A 21,978-nucleotide genomic window follows, 5' to 3' on the forward strand; every position below is an offset into this window, starting at 1 on the left:
ACAATTAGTTGTAGAACATATTTCAGACTTTGACATGGGTTATAATTTCACAATTTTTGGTTTTTACTTCTAGCTGCTCTAAAATACTGTAGACTAAAAAGAGATATCAATTTAATGATTCATTATTCATATTCATTTATTAAGTCCTATCTTCCATGTATAATTCCACCATCACCTTTGATCTTTCCATACCTGTCATTGGGGTTGTTTGGGCTAGCCTAGATATTCTTTAGTTGACATTGTTAATGAATGTTTTCTTATTTCCTCTTCAGATTGTTTATTGCTAGTTGTGATGGTTAAAGTTATCTGTCAAATTGGCCTGGTTATGGTATCCAGTTATTTGGTTAAGCAAGCAGTGACTTATTGTTATTGTGAGGATGATATTTCATGGATTTATATAATCAGTAGTTTGATTGCATCTGTGGCTATTTAAATCCACAATTAACTGAGGAGACTGTCTTTAGCAATGAGAGAAGTCTCATCAATCAGTTGAAGGGCTTAAAAGAAGTGATGATTTCAGTAATCGAAGAGATAATTTCCATCTCTATGCTAGCCAGCCAGCCAGCTTCTCCTGGGGAATTAAAAAAAACCCTTTATCAGAGTTTCCAGCTTGTCACCTGCCCTACAAAATTTTGACTTAACCATCCATGCAGTCACGACAGTCTTATAAAAATCTAATTATATATATATATAACAAATATATATGTACATATCTCCTGTTGGTTCTATCTCCTTAGAGAACCCTGACTAATACACTAGTGTATGGAAACATTACTGATTTTGTATGTTGATCTTGTTCCCACTAGCTATTTCCTGATCTCAGTGGGAAAACTTTCACTCTTTCACCATTGAGTATAATGTTAACTGTGGATTTTTCATATATGCCCTTTATCATGTTGAGTAAGTTTCAATCTATTCCCAGTTTTCTAAGGGTTGTTATAAAGAAAAGTAGTGTATATTTTTTTAAAGGAGAAATAGTTTTATTTTTTAACTTTTTTTTTATTGTATAGCATAACATATATACAAAGCAAAGAAAGGAAAAAGCAATAGTTTTCAAAGCACTCTTCAACACATAGTTACAGAACAGATCCTTAAGTTTGTCGTGGGCTACCGTACCATCATCTCAGACTTTTCCTTCTAGCTGCTCCAGAATAATGGGGACTAGAAGGAATATATATATTTTTTATCATCACTTTTTTCCTAAAAATAACATATGTACAAAAAAAGCAATAAATTTCAATGCACAGTGCAACAATTAGTTGCAGGACAGATTTCAGAGTTTGGTATGGTTACAATTCCACAATTTTAGGTTTTTACTTCTAGCTGTTCGAAGATACTGGAGACTAAAAGAAATATCAATATAATGATTCAGTAATCATACTCATTTGTGAAACCCCTAGCTTCCCATTATAACCACCATCACCTTTGATCTTTCTCCAACTCTTCAGGGGCATTTGAGCTATGCCAATTCTAACTTTTTCATGTTGGAAGGGGCTGTCAGTAGTAAGGGGTATGGAGATGGAACTTGCTAATGTCCTGGAGAGGCTGGGCCCTCTGCATTTCAGGACTTATCTGGTCCAGGGACCCATCTGGAAATTGTGGATTTCTGAAAAGTTACCCTAGTTCATGGAACCTTTGTAGAATCTTATATATTGCCCTAGGTGTTCTTTAGGATTGGTTGGAATGGTTTTAGTTGGGATTTGGCAAGTTATGATAGGTAGCAATGTCTAACTGAAGTTTGCATTTTAGTGTGACCTCCGAGTAGCCTCTTGACTCTATTTGAACTCTCTTAGCCACTGATGCCTTATTTGTTACACTTGTTTTCCCCCTTTTGGTCAGGGTTGCATTCTTGATCCCATGGTGCCAGGGCCAGACTCATCCCTGGGAGTTATCTCCCAAGCTGCCAGGGAAACTTTCATCCCTGAATGTCATGTCCAATGTAGAGGGGAGGGCAATGGTTTCACTTGTAGAGTTGGGCTTAGAGAGAGAGAGTCTACATCTGAGCAACAAAAAAGTCCTCTGGAGGTGACTCACAGACATACCTATAGGTAGGCTAAGCTTCTCCTCTAAGCTTCACAAGAGCAAGCCTCAAAATCAAGGGCTTGGCCTATTGATTTGGGTGTCTCTAATGTTTGACACAGGATTAGGGCTTTCCCTGGTGATAAAGTTTCACAGTTCCATTTTTTCTCTCCCATCCCTCAAGGAACTTTGCCAATACTTTTTGATTATCTGCTTAATATATTCTGGTATATATCCAGGCATTATATTAAGCTATACCGGATTAAAGGCCCATATTCTTATTCTGGGCACCTTGTGTTTTGATTGTTTAAATGAGCTATGTGGACAGGTTGAGTTAGATTATGTGCAATAGAAAATTTAAGTTCTGGATGAAATTAACCTTTCTTCCTGTGGTCTCAAAGAGTAGATGAGGTTCTGAAATATAGACAATGTCTTCCTTACCCCTGTGTTCTGAATTACCTTAATCCTGACCTGATTGCCTTCATTCTTATCTGAATACCAGGTTATACATATATGAAACAGCCTCCCAAAATCCAGAAATAATAATTACCACTGCAGACAAAATGTGACTGCTACAAGAGCTTACAATCTAGGCCTGCCTCACCAAATGGAAAGGGTAATGTATTTTGTCAAATGCCTTTTCTAAATCAATTGAGACGACCATGAGAACTTTTTCTTTTATTCTATAAATGCGATGGAACATATTAATTAATTTTCTTATATTAAACCACCCTTGCATACCTGGAATAAGTCCCACTTGATCATGTTGTTCTTATAAGGTGCCATTCAGTTCAGTTTGCTAGTATTTTGTCGAGGATGTTTCTATCTATGTTAATAAGGTTATTGATCTAATTTTCTTTTCTTGTGGCATCTTTATCTGTTATTAAGGTGATATTGGCTTTACAGAATGAGGTAGATAATTTGGAAGAGTTTGAGCTGGAAGGTGTTAATTCTTCTAGAACTGCTTGGTCAAATACACCAGTGAAGTTGTTTGATCCTGGGCTTTTCTTTGTTGGAAAGTTTTGGAAGACTGATTCAATCTCTTTGCTTATTATTGGTCTGTTAAGATCTATTTCTTATTGAGTCAGTGTAGGTAGTTTGTGAGTTTATTGTAATTTGCCTCTTGCAATTTGTCTAGTGTATCTAATTTGTTGGCATACAGTAGTTCATAGTATTCTTTTATAATCCTTTTTATTTCCATGAGGTTGGTAGTAATGTCTTTCATTTCATTTCTGATTTTATTTACTTGTGTCTTTCCATTTTTTCTTCCCTTGTCAATCTAGCTAAAGGTTTGTTGATTTTATTGATTATTTCAAAGAACAGCTTTTGGTTTTCTTGATTCTCTCTTTTTTTTTAATTCTCTCTTTCATTTATCTCTGCTTTAATATTTCTTATTTCCCTCCTTCTGTTTTCTTTGGGTTTGGCTTCTCTCCTTTTTCTAGATCCTTTAGTTGTGAGGCTAGGTGTCTTATTCAACATCTTTCTTCCTTCTTCTTTTTTTGTATGAGCAAGCACCGGGAAATGAACCTGAGTCTCTGGCATGGCAGGCAAGAACTCTGCCACTGAGCCATCATGGCCCTTTCTTCATTTTTAATGTAAGGATTTAGAGATATAAATTTCCTTCTCATCACTGCTTTGCTGCATCTGTATATTTCATAGGGATATAAATATATATCTTATAGCATGGTTTATGTAGCATTCTGTTTGTTGGATTTTAAATTAGGGCTTTCTGCTAGCTTAATCTTGTACCCATTTAAAATTATTTCCTTAGGATAAAATTAACAGAAGTGGAAATTATAAGTAAAAAACAACTAAAACTGCGCATATCAATGGCTCAACGAACATTGTCACACTGCTTCCCTGAAAGATAATCTCCCATGAACAGTGTGTGAGTGCGAAAGTGGTTTCTTCTCCAACACCAAATATTATCTTTTTCTTTTCTATTCTTTCCTTTTCCTTTCTGACAGGCTCTGAAATCCTATTACTTTATATGAGGACACTTTGGGAAGAAAAATAATTTTACCACTGATGGTAATAATTCCTTTGAACTATTAGTGAAAACATGTATATGAGAGAGGCTTTTTCTTAGAAACATGAATTGACTCTTTCCAGAATATCTAATTCTAAATTTTTAAAGCCAAATAAACTTTATCATGTCAATATAAACATTCAATGTTGCACTAATTTAGTTAAAGTGTTTAGTTTATCCTCTATAAAGTCAGACTGAATTAAGAAACCTCTCTTATTTGCTATGAGATCCGTGGGTGGCATAAAGATTCAGAGAGGTACTGAAATTAAACAGGAAAATACTTAAGTAAATCCAAGTTGGAAAAAAATTTAGAAATATGGATTTGTGTATAACTTCCTTCAAAATATTTATAAACTTTCACCCATACATTCTAATGTCTTTTCTTACTGTATCTCATATTTACTATTTGAATAAGAAACATTCTCTGGGGCTAGTAATAAAATCAAGTTAATGTCTCAGCATAAGGTCTTTTTCCTTTTATTTGCGTTATGAATCTTTCCTTGTTGAGAAAAATACCCACCTGTGGTCCTGTGGAGCTGCACTCTTATTTTCAAACAGGTCAGTGCTGTGAGTGATAATCGCACGACTGGAGGGATAAAATAAATTCCTCCTGTCTCATAAACAGTGAGGTGTGAAATCTGAGAGTTTATGACAGCAGGAGACATTTACGGTTGAGTGACATGTTCCCCTACTCTGGGAATACTGTGGAAACGAACAAAGCAAGATTATCAGACCAGGGATGTGAAGATTTTCCCTAACTCATCTTTCAAATTTTGTTTTGTTTTGAAGAAACAGAATCAGTAAGCAGTAGAGCCTATTATTGCACAAAAGGACTGGAGATGACTGAGGTGATCAGAAGCAGGAATTCAATCCACCTAGGGGTGCAAGAAGGTGACCGGGTCATTCTCCACCAATTCTGTAGTAGGAGATTCTCTAGAAAAATGAGACACAAAAGAAGAGATGAATACAGAAATATTGTATACAGTAAAAAACAGAATCAGATTGCACACTTTAAATATACATATTGATTACCTTCCCTTTTAAAAAGTAATATGTGCATATGAAAGAAAGCAAAGTAGTGGAAAGATTTTTAGGAATTCCCTATAATTCTATCCTCTGAAGACTTTTTCCATTTTGATATATATATATATCTTTTCTCTATTCTTGTAATGTACAGGTTCAAATTCTTTTTTTAAATTATAGAAGTAATTCAGATTTATCACAATATATTAAACAACTCAGACATTTATATTGGAAAGAGTTAAAATTCCCTAGTTTCCTAAATTTCTCTTTTCAGAGTAAAGCACTATTAAATTTTATTTGCATTTTCTAGAATTGATCTATGCACACACCTATATGTAAATATAAAAAATACAAATGTTCGTATTATATGTAGCTATAAGCATAGTTCTGATCACTTTATATAAAGAGTTATACATCTCGGCTAAAGTGTTGGAAACATATGAAGACCTGATAGCCTTTTCAGTGTATGTAGCTCTCAAGTCATTTCCAGAGAAATACTGTTCCCCTCAACTATCCTAGCACCTTGTCACCTTGGTTGATAATGATTCTGTTTCTGTTTCTCTCTCTGTCTCTCAGACAACAGGCTCTATTTACTCTCTTCTTTTGACAGATCATAGGTAATCTAATTATACATTTGAATTTCTTATAGATCACACAAAAAGATAAATTCTTGATAAATATCAGCATGTATTGATTCATTCATGCCCCGTTTGGCATACATTTGAACCAGAGAAACACAATTACTACTGTTACAGTTCATTTAAAAGAGTTTTCAACAGTATAAAATGTTATTTCAGAATTGATCGTCTTTGGGAACAGACATTTCTATATATATTTTAAATTCTCTTTCCAGAACCAAACAAGACTAAGAAACTGAATCATATTTTATATAGTTTCTTCTATTTCTAGCGTTTCTCAACAAAAGGAGGAACATTTCTCTTTAATCCTCATGATACAATTTTAAAGTTAGAAAATGACAAATGTTTTTCTGTACCACTGGGTTTTGTTGACTTCATTTAAATTCCAATAGATAGCATAATATGGAGCATGCACTTAGGGCCTACTAGGGGATTTTTTTTTTTTTTTTTTCTTTTTTTTTTGTTTAAAGAGAGAGGGAGGAAAGGAAGGAAAGAAAGACAGAGAAGGAAGGAAGGATGGAAGGAAGGAAGGGAGGAAGAAAGGGAAACATTTTCTTATTTTTATTATATTTTGTTTGTTTGTTTGTTTTTTACATGGGCTGGGGCCGGGAATCGAACCGAGGTCCTCCGGCATGGCAGGCAAGCACTCTTGCCCGCTGAGCCACCGCGGCCCGCCCCCTACTAGGGGATTTTTATACATTCATAATTTATCCTTGGTTAAATTTTCTCCTTTGGTCATAGAAGCATTCTGAAATTGTTCACACATATGCACATATATACATATAAAAGAATCTTACCTTTGACAGTAGCGTCTCATGGACAATTTTATTCATATCTTTGCCAATATATTATTATGATAGAGTGATAGTTTTTTTATTAATTTTTAAATTTTTTTTAAATACCAAAAATGCACCAAACAAATACAAACATTTGTAACTTTTGATCATTCTGTTCTATATATAATCAGTAATTCACAATATCATCACGTAGTTGCATATTCATCATCATGATCATTTCTTGGAACATTTACATCTATTCAGAAAAAGAAATAAAAAACAGAAAAGAATTCATACATACCATACCCCCCACCGCTCCCCCTCACTGATCACCAGCATTTCACTCTAAATTTTAACATTTTAACATTTGTTCCCCCGTTATTCATTTTATTCCATATGTGTTACTCGTCTATTGATAAGGTAGATAAAAGGAGCATCAGACACAAGGTTTTCACAATCACACAGTCACATTGTGAAAGCTATATCAGTATACAATCATCTTCAAGAAACATGGCTACTGGAACAAAGCTCCACATTTTCAGGCAGTTCCCTCCAGCCTCTCCACTACATCTTGACTAACAAGATGATATCTATTTAATATGTAAGAATAACCTCCAGGATAACCTCTTGACTCTGTTTGGAATCTCTCAGCCATTGACACTTTATTTTGTCTCATTTCACTCTTCCCCCTTTTGGTCGAGAAGTTTTTCTCAATCCCCTGATGCTGAGTCTTAGCTCATTCTAGGGGTTTTCTCAATCCCTTGATGCTGAGTCTCAGCTCATTCTAGGATTTCTGTCGTATGTTGCCAGGAAGGTCCACACCCCTGGGAGTCATGTCCCACGTAGACAGAGGAAAGGTGGTGAGTTTGCTTGTTGTGTTGGCTGGAGAGAGAGGCCACATCTGAGCAACAAAAGAGGTTCTCTTGGGGGTGACTCTTAGGCCTAATTTTAAGTAGGCTTGACCTCTTCTTTGTGGGGTTAAGTTTCATATGAACAAACCCCGAGATTGGGGGCTCAGCCTATAGCTTTGATTGTCTGCACTGCTTGTGAGAATATCAAGAATTCAACTTGGGGAAGTTGAATTTTCCCCCGTTCTCACCATTCCCTGAAGGGGACTTTGCAAATACTTTTTATTCACTGTTCAAATCACTCTGGGATTCATCGGGGCATCACTCTGGACAAACCAACAAAATCTTATGTCCTAGAGTGATAGGCTTTTAATTACAGTTACCACTTGAGGGGACAGAACATTCCCATTCTCTGAGGAGTGATATAATTGCAAATTACCAAATGTGGTTACATGTAATCTTTCATATAGTGATAGAAATCAGACTGGTGTTTGGTATGATCTGGGATGGAAGCCACTGATGATAAAAGGATATTAGGAAACTCTATAGGCAGATGCAAATGTCCTATATGTTAATTGACCTGTTGGTAACATAAATCTCAAATATCATTAACCTCTACACTTAAATGTATGAGTAAACTGTACTTTAATATACAAAAAATTGTACATAGTCCTTTTTTTTTTTTTTTAAGTATGATGGGGTATAGAACAAACAACCCTCTTCTTGATTACCAGACCTGTGGTCAAGCCTTAGGCTTCTAACTCTGAGCTATGGGACAGTTTACTTATAGAATAAACCTGGAAACATCATTTTAGATAGATTTTTTTTTTTTTTTTTTTTTGCATAGGCAGGCACCAGGAATTGAACCCGGGTCTCTGGCATGGCAGGCAAGAGCTCTGCCTGATAAGCCACCATCATATGGCCCCCTAGATAGACTTTTAATAAGAATAATAAGTGTGTTTACAATGAAATAATATTGACTATTGTAGTCTAAGTATTAAAGAACTACAGATAACATAGTAATCAATTAAAAAGTAATGATCACAATACCATTCCAAAGTCTCACTACACTGATACCAATTAAATTAATGTATACTCTGACTAATGAAGCCTGCCTTAGTATTTCTTTAAGGCTGAAGAGCAAGCAAAGATTCACTTGCTCTCCAACTATAAGAAAAATATTGCTTCCATGTCATGTAAACTGGGATTTCTTAAGCATACTTTCTCTGCTGTGTATTACAGACCAGAGGTAGCAAATTTATGTCCACAATTTAGATGTAATCTACACATATGTTATATATGGCTACACATTCGTGGCTTATATTGTTTAATTAAAATTTTTTTCTTTTTTTAACTTCTTTTTTCTTTATTAGAGAAACTGAAGGCTTACAGAACAATCATGTACAAAATACAGGATTCCCTATTCCTATTATAATATTGTTAATATTAAATTGTTAATATATTAATATGTTATATAATATTAACAATCATATTGTTAATACAAAATTAACAATATTATATTGTTAATACCTTGTTACTGTTAATACCTATTGTTAATACCTTGCATTTGTGTGGAACATTTGTTACATCTAATGATAGCAAATTGATAATTATACTATTAACTACTGTCTATGCTTTACCCTAGGGCTCACTGTTTGGATAGTGTAGTTTCATGACTTCTTTAAAAAAAATTATTCTGTGACCATATATACAATCTAATTATTTACCTACATGTAAGATTTTGGAGAATTCCATATAAATATATTTCTTTCTTCACTTAAATAATTTGAATATTTGGCATACTGAGCCTCATTCTCATATGGTACTCTCCAGACTGCCATAGTTTCCACTACCCTGTATTATTTTTCCTTATTCTAAAGCCAAGCATCTGCTGGTTCTTCCAGGGAATATATCATTTTATTAGTGTTATAATTGAACCAACTTTTTGCCCCTTTTGTTTGTTTTTCATTTACATCATTTCTGCTCTTTATAATTTCCATCTTTCTACTTAATTTCTGCTTTATTTTATTTTCTAATTCAAGATTCCTAAGCTTGTAAACATAGATAATTGATTTTTGTTCCTGCTCTTTATCCCAGGAAGAAATGGAGTCCGCGGAGAGTGACTCTGGGTGATTCCTTCATCACTGCATAAAAAAAAAAGTGCAAGTTCACAATATTGATGGAGGAGAGTGGTTCTCAGTTAAGGTGATTTTGGCCCCAGATTTGTTCTTGATGTCTGTTTGCACTTCAGGTTGACAGATTTCTCTCCCCACAGGTAATATGGGTCCCCTTGACCCCCAAGATATTCTGCAGGAGAAAAAATGCAATGGACAGCAGCCCTAAGAGAGGCAAACACTTGTGAGGGACCTCAGCCTCTCTCTACTGCTCCCACCCACTCTCTGTCTTGGGGGAGGTGAGAAATCGATTCCTATAATTTGAAGTCTCTAAAGCCACCTGGTCTTGCCCCATGGGAACCTGAAACACTTTCACCCTAACTGTTTTAGTTTGCTAATGCTGTCTGAATGCAATGCTCCAGAAATGGAACAGCTTTTAAAAAGGGAATTTATTACAAAAATACAGTTTTAAGGCCAGAAAAATGTCCAAACTAAGGCATCCAGGAAAAAAAGATGTCTTGACGCAAGAAAGGCTGATGTATGTCACGTGGAAAGGCACATGGTTGGTGCCTGCTGGTCCTTGTTCCCAGTTGTGTTGCTTCCAGCTTCTGATGCCACTGGTTTCCTCTCTGAGCATCTGTGGGCCTTTACTTAGCTCTTCCAGGACACAACTCTCTGGCTCACTTAGCATCTTATGGGACGGGACATGGTGGTATCTGTTGGCCTCTTCCCATGCCTAGGCACCAGTTCTCTCTGTCAGTATTCAAACATCTCCCTATATCCATGTCTCTGTCAGCTCTGATGCAATTGTTCTCCAAACATTTGCATCTGAGATTTCTCCAAAATGCTTCCCCTTTTAAAGGACTCTAGAAAAATAATTAAGACCCACCTTGAATGGGTGGAGTCATATCTCCATCTAATCAAGAGGCCATTCCTCCAATTGGGTGTGTCACAGCTCCATGGAAGTAATCTATCCAGAAGGTCACACCCACAACTGGGTGTGTCACGTCTCCATGGAAACAATCCAATCAGGGTTTCTCACCTTAAGCAGCAGGTCTGGCCCCACAAAATTGGATTAGGATTAAAACATGGCTTTTCAGGGTTCATATAATAGTTTCAAACTAGCATACTAACCATTCTTTTTTTTTTTTTTCAGCAAAGCAGCACTTTATTTTTTGGCCAAAGAATAGGGAATGGTAGACTTATATCCAAAAGGCACCTTCTTCCGGAAGGGAGGTGAGTGGGATTCTTTTGTAAGGGTTTACTGGATGTTTCTGCAGGTGGTTGGGGCAAATGGGCAAGGAGATTCCAAAAGAATTCAAAGCTTTTGTCCACAAATTGGTTTTGAGCATGTGCAGTCCCTTGTCATGCTAAAACATACTTTTATACACATGGCATGTTCAGAAAATGGCTCTAAATCTTGTCCAGAGGCGAACAATTTACTATTATAATGAGCAAAGGTAAAGTAAGGTCAAGGTTGGGGACTTGGTGTGCCTGCTCCAGGAAGGGGCTTCCCTGGCTGCAGCCAGGCAGGAACTGGAGGTTAGCATCAAGATGGGTTCTCGCGTTTTCATTGGCTGGGAACTTTGTGGTCTCTGGGGAAGCAAGACGCAGTGGCTACGGGAGTTGAGGTTTTCAGCAGCTTCTTTGCAGACGTTTGCAGTTATATTTTTCTTGGTTCAAGAAGGCCGATGAAGTCCAGGGTCTCTCTCTCAAGTGAGAAGGCACATGGCGAACACAGTCAGGGCTTCTCTCTCGCCTGGAAGGGCACGTGGCAAATATGGCCTCATCTGCTAGCTTTCTCTCCTGGCTTCCACGTTCATGAAGCTCCCCGGGAGGCATTTTCCTTCTTCATCTCCAAAGGTCGCTGGCTGGTGGACTCTCTGCTTTGTAGTGTTGCTCTCTCTGAATCTCACTAACCATTCTTTTATTTTAATTAAAAGATTGTAATTTAAAAAATTACAAACGCTATCTACCAAGCAACATGTTTCACTCCCCACCACCCCCATTCTCTGGTAGTCTCTAAATTAATTTTTGTCTCTATGAATTTGCTATTTCTACATATTTCAGATAAGTAGAATAACATAACACCTGTCTTGATGTGCCTTATTTCACTCACCATGTTTCCAAGGTTCATCCATTTTTTAGCATGTATAGAACTTTATTCCTTCATTTCCATTTATTCCTTCAGTTTTTTGTTTCTCTGCTTTTTTCTTTCCTCCTTTGGATTAATTATATACATTTAGTGTTTCATTTTATTTTCTCTTTTCTTTTTTGCACTTAAATATTTTTAGTGGCATGCTACTTTAAATTATCAGAATACATTTAAAGTCAATATTGTATCTCTTCATTCAACATTTCATACTTACCCTTTTCCCTTTAATTCTCCCTTCCCCCTTTTAACACATTCTTGATATTTCACTTTCCAAATCCTGCCTGACACTTCATGTTCTTTGTTCATGTATATAATAATCTTACAGCAGTATAATTTCAGTTATATTCCCCTGTCCTTTTTTCCTAAATACATTAAAAACTCTACCTTAACATGAGTGTGTCACTTCTTTTACTTCTTTTAGGTAAATTAGAAGAGGAAAGCCTAGTTTTTCATATTTATCCCTTTGCTTACCATTTCTGGCACATTTAAATTTAATCTGGTATTACTTTCTTGAGGTCCAAGCACATCTTTGGCATTTCTTGTTTTACAGGCCTGCTAATGACACATTGTCTCAGAAGTTGTGTTTTTGCAAGTCTTTATTTTACCTTCATTTATTAAAGATATCTTGGTGGATATAGATAACGTTATTAACCTTGCTGGGTTAATACTTTTAAAACATTTTATCTTCCTTGTATTACTTTAAATTATGTTGTTCCATTGCTTCTTGGTCTCCATTATTTCTAATAAGAAATCTGTACTGTTTCATATCCTTGTTTCCCAGTACATTATATATCTTTTTTCTCTGCTGCTTTTAGTGTTTTTCTTTTAGTTTCCAGCAATTTGCCAATGATGGGTTTAGGTATGATTTTCTTCATATTTATCATGCTTGGGGTTCATTGAGATTCTTGTAATTACCTGCCCTTTACAAAGGAGGTACAAAATAGCTTAAAGAAAATGAACAGGAGCTGAATCTGATAAACCATGGGGTTATGTTACTGTTTTCTGTTGAAACACAAAATTTCTCTTTTTGCTCACTCACCTCTTGATCAAAGATAATCTTCCAAGTTATCCTTGATTATAAAATGAGGCTACTTTTATTCCATTTGGTCTGATCATTTATGTAGATGCAGCCACAGTGGTACTTTATCATTTAGGCTTTTTAAAGTTTGCTTTTTTGGAAGTTTTAATAAGGAATGTCAGATTGGACTTTTAAAAGCCTTTCCAGGCTAGGAAGCCAAGCCAAACATTTTCTACCAGAGTTGACCTGAAGTACCTATAGATTTGGGTGAAATCCTCTCTTTTCAAGGTCCCCCCAAAATCTGGATGTGCCAAAAAGTGACCTTTGCTCACCTTCAAGCCTGAGAACTCTATAAGCCAAATCATAGTGTGGTTTGTCTAAGAAGGTTTGTAAGCAGTGGTCCCAATAAGTTAACCTTAGTTGCTTAAAAACCGCAGTAATACACCAATATTTCCAATTATGTTCTGTTGACAAAGAGGGCAAATTCTTATTAACCTATGCAATTCTTATATTGTCATGAAAATAAGAATACTCAAGAGTTTCTGAATTCTTGAAGTCTAAAGCAGGGAGAAAAGATAAATATTTTATTTTTGTTTACAAAAGCATAGTATACTAAATTGTTATGAGCTATAGATAGCATAAAGTAAAATAAAAAGGGATTCCTAAATAGAGAACATTGAAGTATCAGCAATTGTTCAAACAGAGCCCTGATCTTACTTTATCTGGCTTATCAGTCCTATGTAATTGATTCTTGTTCCACTGGCTCTTATTGTGTTATCATGAACTCATCAGCATTTCCACTACAGTTTTAGAAATTCTGACTTAGTGCAGTGGTATGGTATCAAAGTTATTTAAGCAATTTATTAGAAGCCTGTGCCCAAGAGTTCCTGGCATAGCCCTTCCCATGTGTCTTTTGTTCAATCCCTTTTATGTTGAAGAGAAAGAATTTTGGCCTAAAACTGATCACAAACACTTTTAGGGAAGTTTCAGAGTAAAACAAAGAACTGTTTGTAGATAACAAAAGTGGCTGTGGTTAACTTAGCTTACTGTTTTACAAAAGTGAAACCTCTAATGAGGATTTATCATAAAGTAATACATCTGACAAGGAAATATGGTTATTTCCACGGCATGTAACATTTTAAAAGAATGACTTAAATTGTAACCAATAAAATTATACTGTTGTTGCCTAGTGTGCTGGTTTGAAAGGATGTATGTTCCCTAGGAAAGCCATGTTTTAATCTAAATCCCATTTCATAAAGGCAGAATAATCCCTATTCAATATGATATGTTTGAAACTGTAATCAGATTATCTCCCTAGAGATGTGATTTAATCAAGAGTGGTTGTTAAACTGGATTACGTGACAACATGTCTCCACCCATTTGGGTGGATCTTGATGAGTTTATGGAGTCCTATAAAAGAGGACACATTTTGGAGAGTGAAGGAGATTCAGAGAGCAGAGCAGAATGACATAGCCATGAGAAGCAGAGTCCACCAGCAAGTGACCTTTGGAGATGAAAAAGGAAAATGTCTCCCAGGGAGCTTCATGAAACAGGAAGCCAGGAGAAGAAGCTAGCAGATGATGCCGTGTTTGTCATGTGCCCTTCCAAATGAGAGAGGAACCCTGACCATGTTCGCCATGTGCCTTTCCGGATGAGAGAGAAACTCTGACTGTGTTTGCCATGTGCCTTCTCACTTGAGAGAGAAACCTTGAACTTCATTGGCCTTATTGAACCAAAGTACCTTTCCCAGGATGCCTTAGATTGGACATTTCTATAGATTTGTTTCAATTGGGACATTTTCTCAGCCTTGGAACTGTAAACTAGCATCTGATTAAATTCCCCTTTTTAAAAGCCATTTTGTTTCTGGTATATTGCATTCTGGCAGCTAGCAAACTAAAATACCTAGTATCAGTCAAAGCAGTACCAGAACATATCAGTGACAGTAAGGACATTGATAAATCTCTAGGGACTTTATACTAATTCTAAAATATTTAAATTAACATTTTATCCATACACATTTAAACGAATAAGGTTAAGCATCTCTTTTACTTTAACAACACTTCCCATGCAACTAATACATATCAAATGAACCTAAATATTTCTAGCATCTCTTTTTTTTACAAGGTGAGATAAATCCTTTATGGTTTTTCAAGGGCCCTCTGTTCCCAAAGATGAATTAGATCAAGAAGACATCATTCAGGATTTTATTTTGGGGAGGCAAAGTGTCAAAATTTGTTATGAGATTTGAAAGCTTGTTTAAATCAGATCATGAGTCACTATGAAACAATACTTGGCTCTCTATTTAACCAAAGTGACAATGAAAGATTTCAAAATAAATATAGGTGGTAACATGATTGTAAAAAATGAAAGCAAACAAAAACCAACCTTTAATTCTTTTAAAAGTGAGAAGATGTGATTCTCTTAAATAACCAAGGATGTGATAAAGTTATCATGAAGTAAAGGAAATTATTCTAATTAAAGAATGTCTGCTTTTTCCTTAGACTCAAAGAAAAACTTTTTATAACCTTTTACTAAAAGTAGACCAATAGTCCAAGAAAATTTAGTCAATTTAGCAGAGAAAAAAAAAACCCAATTTCTAGTTCTGCATCAGTATATTACTTGATACTAAAGCACTTAAAACTGTCTTATAAATAAATACATTAAATCTTAACGAGCTTTGACTACAAAACGGAAAGTTCCTTTCCCACAAATCTTCTATAACTGTTCATATGCATTCAAGATTTATCCTACAATTTCTTCTTTCTTATTCTGCAACAACCAGTCATTTTAATTTAGGACAGAACTACTCTCTTATTTCTTAACAAAAACTCACCTGCATGCCTTGCATACATAATTTAGGATAAGCCTAAGGTTTTAAGTTATCAAAAAAACTTGGAATCCATCTTCAATCTGATATCCCATAAAATACAAGTACTGTTGAAACAGTTTATCAGAATAATGACTCATTTTTGTTAAATGCAAATTTACATGGTTCATCATCTTAGATATCTAAGAGATGTAATTCTAGCTTATTTGACCATTAAACCTGGATACATTCAGGAAGACTATATCCAAGTGGATTAAAATGTATGCTTACCTTGTAACTAATACTGATTTCTCAGAAGATATAGCAGTTTTTAATCAAACCAACAATATAAATGTAATAGCCAAAGATTTACCTAAATTATGTGAACTTGAATTTTTAAAACATTTGAAGTCTTGGGTTCGATTCCGGACCATGCACCTCCCCCAAAAATAAAAGTAAAATAAAACATTTGAAGCTAGTTTGATGAGAATCCTTTTTTTTTTTTTTTTTTAATATTAGAAGTGTTACAAGTTCAGCTTCCTTAAGTCCTGGGATTTTAGGATTATTTATTTTACATAAGCACTTGTTTATCTCAAAACAAATTTGAACAGAATGCCTTTAAGGGATTTTTAAAGTTCATTTGGAAATACCACCTGGGGGTAAGAAAATATATGATAGACATAGATATAGATAGAAAGACACAAGTGGAAAGATTATAGCTTCTATTCCAAAATGCTGAGCCATAAGTGAGACATGAACACAGAAATGTAAAACTCATAAGTTTATATAAAAATCTAGCTTTCATGTTTGTCCCATTTTATTTCTTTTTTTTTTTTTCCATCAGCATTGTATTTCTGGCATATAGGACAGATTGTGGTTTACTTGCTAATATTTGTGGAGGATACTTCTAAGATTTTCTTTGCCGTGGTGTGTGATCTTACAGGGGCTGTGGGCTAAATTATGGGTGAGCAGTTATAGAAGAGACCAAGCAGCCATCTAGGTATCTCCAAGGTCCATCAGAAAGGATAATATATCCAGTCTGTTCCCACTTAGACTTTTCAGCTTTAGGTTGTTGCTTTTGGGATCTCTGAGTCCCTAGAAAGCCCCCAGCAGGTAGAGGGAGCTTAACCCTCCAGTGACCAGATGGAGTTTAGGGAGTGGAGTAGGAAGGGAAAGGATTTAAAGGAATTAAAAGCAAGATAGGAGGTGGCAAATAAAGAAGGAAGGAGGAATGCCGGTTGAGAGAAATCAGAGGTCTTAGATGAACTAGTTTGGGGAGATCTCAAGTTTCTCCAAGAGGCCACTGATGTTCTGGGGAGTCCTTAATGAAATGCCATTGAGAAAGAAAGTGGATAGAGTTAGTGCTGGAGTGGCAAAGGGTCTAATAATCAGGGGTCTTCAGAGTTGGAGTGCCAGATGGTTGGGAATTTCCCATAGTGAACGCTGGTATCAAAATCATTAAAATTTAAGATCTCAACAAAAGACAAAGGTCAAAATTCAAATGAAACCTGAACAAAGAAAACAGACAGAGAAGACAGAGGTCCCAAAGAAAGAACCAGGAAGAGTGCTGTTCAGTGGAAGGGGTCAGAAAGGAGCTAGGAAAAATCTCCTTCATTGGAAGGGACAGGGAGGATGAACCCAGGAAGAATCCCAATCAGCAGAAGGGATCAGGTATTAAATCCCCATTCAGAGGAGTCAAGAAGACTTCCACTCAGGCAATTTCTGGCTTAACAGACAGAAAGTAATGAGGAAAAGTCCCACTTAACTGAGTCAGAGAAGGAATTCCCCACCAAAGGAGCCATAAAGACTCCTTACTCAAACCAAAAGAGCTTGCTCAAACCCAGAGCAAGAGTCAAAGAGTACTATAGAAGTCAGGTCCTTAAAGTGCTTCAACAGACAATTCATCTGCAATACTGGATCAGGAGTGGGACATTCACCAAGCTCCAGACAGCCAAGCAGGCAGAAGACAGTAGAGCTGAGACAGGTGAGTGATTTAGGTTGCAATTATTTGAAATTGCAATTAGGATGATTTAATACCACTGAAATGGCTGAGGAATTTACTGAGGTTGTGATTAGGACCATTTGGTTTGAATGTTGTCCTTTGCCTTAATTAAGCCACCTGGAGTTTGTAAAAGCTGGGAGAAAGGAGAGAGATGAGGAACTGCCTGGTTGGGAGCTTCTCTTGTTCCTGAGATACTACTGTAAGGTGAGGGGAAGAGGGGCAGGGAGTGTTGGGGGAAAGTGATATTTAATACAGTTAGGATCTTGTGGTGGATTGGATTATGTAACCCATTGTATTTACATTCTTGATCTTGATCTACATTTCTTGGGCTGTAAACCCATGGCAATTATAACTTCTTGAATATGTTATTTTAATTGAAGAGTGGCCTGACTGAAAGAGGGTGGGCCTTAATCTGGATTACTGGAGGCCTTTATAAACAGAAGAAATTCAGATGTTGTCAGAGAAAACTAGGCAGAGGAGCTAGGGGCCACAGGTCAACAAAACCCACAAGAGAAAGGAGAGGATATCGTTGAGTGAACAAGCTAAGGGATGCCAAGGAACCCCAAAGGTCACTGTTAACCAGCACCGGGATGTTGCAGATTTTGGGGAGAGAGCATTACCTTGCTGATGTCTTGATTTTGGACTTCTCCTAGCTTCAGAACTGTGAGCCTAGAAATTCCTATTGTTTAAACCAACCTGTTGTATGGTATTTGTGTCTTCAGCTCAGGAAAAGTAAGGCAGGTCTGAAGTTGTCTATTTTCCCTGCAGTCCAAGTTGTTTTTCTTTGTACTCTTATAGCTAGCTGTAAGACTGATTTCAAGGTAGTCAGGATGGGAGAAGGATGGTGAGAAGTAAGACAGGCAGTGTGGTCAAGAGAAAAGCAAAACAGTTTTGATTGAAGATGGCAAAATTTGATGTGTAAGTGACAGTTGAGAGAGAGGGAAATATTAAAGTTTGAGAGTCAGGTATTAAAGTTAAATAAACAAAGTATAAGTAAGTGAGATCAAGTGGCAAGGGGGATAAGTTGAAGGAAAATTTTGAGCGAACATATACTTTGCAGGATATAAAAATTGGTGTGTAAGGATGAAAACTTAAAGACATTTACTAGGTAGCCGATAAGGAATTTTGTGGCAGGAAAGTGAAAATTGATCCCTAACATAAATATGAGAGAAATCAAGCCATGCCTCAAACCAAGTGGCTTGTAGCTGAGAATAAGGAAAAGAAAAGCTGAATAGTAAGCATTTAGCAGTGGGCAAAGCCTCTGACTCTGTTAAGTACTTTCCGAAGGTATTTCTCTATTTCTAATCAGGGAGGAGGCATCAATACACCTGAACAATGAGCAGCTGTAGGCTGTGTGGGGCTGGGGAGGGAGACTGAGTGCTGATGACAGCGATAGCTTGAGTAGCTTAGAGAGGGAAAGCAGACAAGATAAATACCTTTTCCTGCTTTGGGTTTAATACAATTAAGAAAGTTAAAGCCTGATCCCATCTTTCCCATATCGTAAGGAGTTACTGCCACTCAATTTAATCCAAGGCAGATTTGGCACTGCTTCTGGCTGGGTTCTTTATCTAACACTCCTGGAAATAACATTATTGAAAGAGACCTCAACTGTGTTGCAAGTGGGATGTTTGACAGTTCTAGGCTGAGATGGGATGCTTCTGTACATGGTATTTGAAAAACTATAAAATGTTTCAGAGTCATTATATAATGCAGTGGACTCCTTTGAGAATTCACTTCTGTATTTTGTTTTTACAGATAGAAGTTACTTTTTAGATAGATTTGCTTTTCTCCTTTAATTGTTTTTTTTTCTTTTTTTTTTTCTGTCTTGGCTCCTCTAGCTGTGAATGTGCAGGTAGAAGCAAAGTTAGTGCTGAGTGACAGGGATGAAAAGGCAGTTTATTTATTATGTTTTATCAATGATAAATGTGATACATATCTATAGAGTACATTGTTCAAATAGGAAGCTGTAAATGCTACAAGCTACAGCTACAATAAGACTGCTTGAAACCAACTTAAATTCTAAAACATGAATGGCATATTGTAAAGAAGCATAAGATTCCAATTTAGATTGGTCACATATATTCTTGGCCAATATCCTCAAAGAAAATTTGTATTTCCCTGAAAGTTAAAAAAACAAGCAGAGGAATCCTAATCGATAAATTTGAAACTTTAAGAAGAAATGGACTTAAGGATCTTGGCTGTTGTTCTGCCAGTATCCTGCATGCCTGGGCGTTGGTGTGTCTTGAGCTGGCAGTGCTGCTTCTGCTAGTGACCTGGCGTGGGATGGGAGACAGCTGTTGTAATTCCTTAAGCGTGGTGCTATTTAAAAAAAGGTTGAGAAAAAATGCCTGGGAATTTATGTTTTCTCTTTGGAGATTGGGAAGACCCTGATGAAGGATGTATAGAACAGCTTCTTCTTGACTGTCAATTCCCAAGTAACAGTGTGTCCAATTCTTGCTAAGGATCCTAACTTGCAGGAAGACCGCAATTATGGGATTCTCCCAGGGATACCAGCTTCTGAGGGCAGTGGCCCAGAGATGCCCACCACCTCCCGTGATCAACCTGATCTCAATTGGGGGACAACGTCAAAGGTGTTTTTGGACTCCTGCCATGCTCTCTTGTCTCTCTTGTGTTTTTGGACTCCTGCCAAATCTCTCTTGTCTGTGATTTTGATCAGAAAAACACTGAGTGCTGGGGCTTACTCCAAAGCTGCTCAAGAACCAGTGGTGTAAGCAGAATACTGGCCTGACCCCATAAAAGGGAATGTGTACTGCAACCATAGCCTCTTGGCAGATATAAATCAGGAGAGGGTGTCAATGAATCCTGTAAGAAAAACCTGATGGCCCTGAAGAAGTTTGAGGAATTTGGTGAAATTCCTCAAAGATTCCATTGTGGATCCTGTGGGTTGGGAGTGGTTTGGATTTTACAGAAGTGGCCAAGCCAAAGAAACTATCCTCCTATAGGAGATTACTTACACACACAGGATTGCCTGGGGCTAAAAGAAATGGATAAAGCAGGAAAGCTAGTCTTCCTGGTAACAGAAAGGGACCATCTTCAACTGTCTGAAGGATGGCTTGATGCCCACATCATCCCCTTCCTTGAGTAAAACCTTTGCAATTCGCCCCAGTGCTCAGGGAGCCCTAGCACTACTAAACCACATGTGAAAGAGTTCTATTCATGCCCAAACCTGAGCTTAGATCCACCTTGCAACTAATCCTTCTCTCCTATCATCCTCTAACATGCCCTGTTCAGAAAGATCTAAAATCTGAATCTTATCCATCCCCTCATCCCTAGCACCACGTGGTGTTGAATGGAGGTTTAAATTGTGAATAACCATGGAGATTGTTTTACCACCCTCTGATGTCTCAGGAAGGGAATCTGTTTTAGACCAGTGCTAGGACTGTGCTCAAGCCCAGAGGAGACTGAACAATCTAAAGCATTGAGGGAGATAGATCCTAAGGGGGAACACCTGTTCTGGGAGCTTCGGGAAAGTCTGGCCACATTTCAGCCAAGAGGAAAACCCAGTACCCAGGCCTGAGTTACGTAATTCTTTCTCAATTTTGCTGGTAGAGATTTAACCATTGCTTGGAAAAGTACTGATTGGATAATGTTTCTGTATAATTTCTTAAAGCTGCCCTCCTCTCTTTGAATATCTGGCTTTTTGTTCTGTCTTAGCAATTAGACACGTTTCACTTGCCTGCTATCTTACCTCTCCAGCACTCATTTGGGCAAGTAGTAATGAAGTAGCCACTTGGACACAAAAGGAGAGAAGCAGCACCCAGTTGGGTTGTTTAAGGGAGGAAATGTGTATCTTGCTTAGGTTAGACAGTGAGATGAAGAAAAAGGAGGGAGTATAAGTGACAAATGAGGAGGTAACTGGTTCTTTTCATTTGATCCTTAACTAAACTGTCCTTGATTTCTTACTGCGACGAGTGGTCTGGATTCTAGTGTCCCTTTATTGCTGGCTTTAGCAAAAAAATGGGAGAGAAAATATGATGAAAACAGGCTTTCTGACTCATCTTCCCCCAAATCACAGTTACCAGCATACTCCAAACTGTTTCTGATATACATCATAAATAAAGGATTGTTTGCACAGAAAGCATGGGAAACGCTGCATATTCCCTTTCTCCTCTTGGAGGTTTAACCCATATTAGAATCTTGAGGACTCTGAGAATTCCTTTTGCCATAAAGAAAACTAACTTTAATCTACCATTTCTCACTGAGGATGTCTCAGGGTCCTCCCCACCTTCTCCTCCATCAGCAATTTTTTGAAGACTGTTCCTACAAAATGCCTGTTTGGGAAAATGATTGACTATGCTTTGATGGAAGTGCCTTGTTGGTACTGCAAAGGTTACCCTTTATGATTTTTCTGTTCCCTTATTCAAACTTTATTCTTCAACTAAAGATGAAGATTAAGAGCAAGGAGTGAGGGAATGTGAAAATTTTAATCTCATTGTGTTGTCTAAAATAGAGTCGTTTTTTTTATCCTTGAAACAGAAAAAAGAAGAAATGCTCTATCTTGTATCTATGTGAAAAAACTGTGTGCATCC

At 36.9% G+C, this 21,978-nt stretch overlaps 1 pseudogene; it reads left to right on the forward strand.

Annotated features, from left to right (window-relative positions):
• Positions 1 to 19,313: 19,313 nt before the first annotated feature.
• Positions 19,314 to 21,885, forward strand: LOC143653106 (palmitoyl-protein thioesterase 1 pseudogene; annotated as a pseudogene).
• Positions 21,886 to 21,978: the final 93 nt, after the last annotated feature.

This window comes from Tamandua tetradactyla, chromosome 13, assembly GCF_023851605.1.
Source record: "Tamandua tetradactyla isolate mTamTet1 chromosome 13, mTamTet1.pri, whole genome shotgun sequence".
Lineage (NCBI taxonomy): Eukaryota > Metazoa > Chordata > Mammalia > Pilosa > Myrmecophagidae > Tamandua > Tamandua tetradactyla.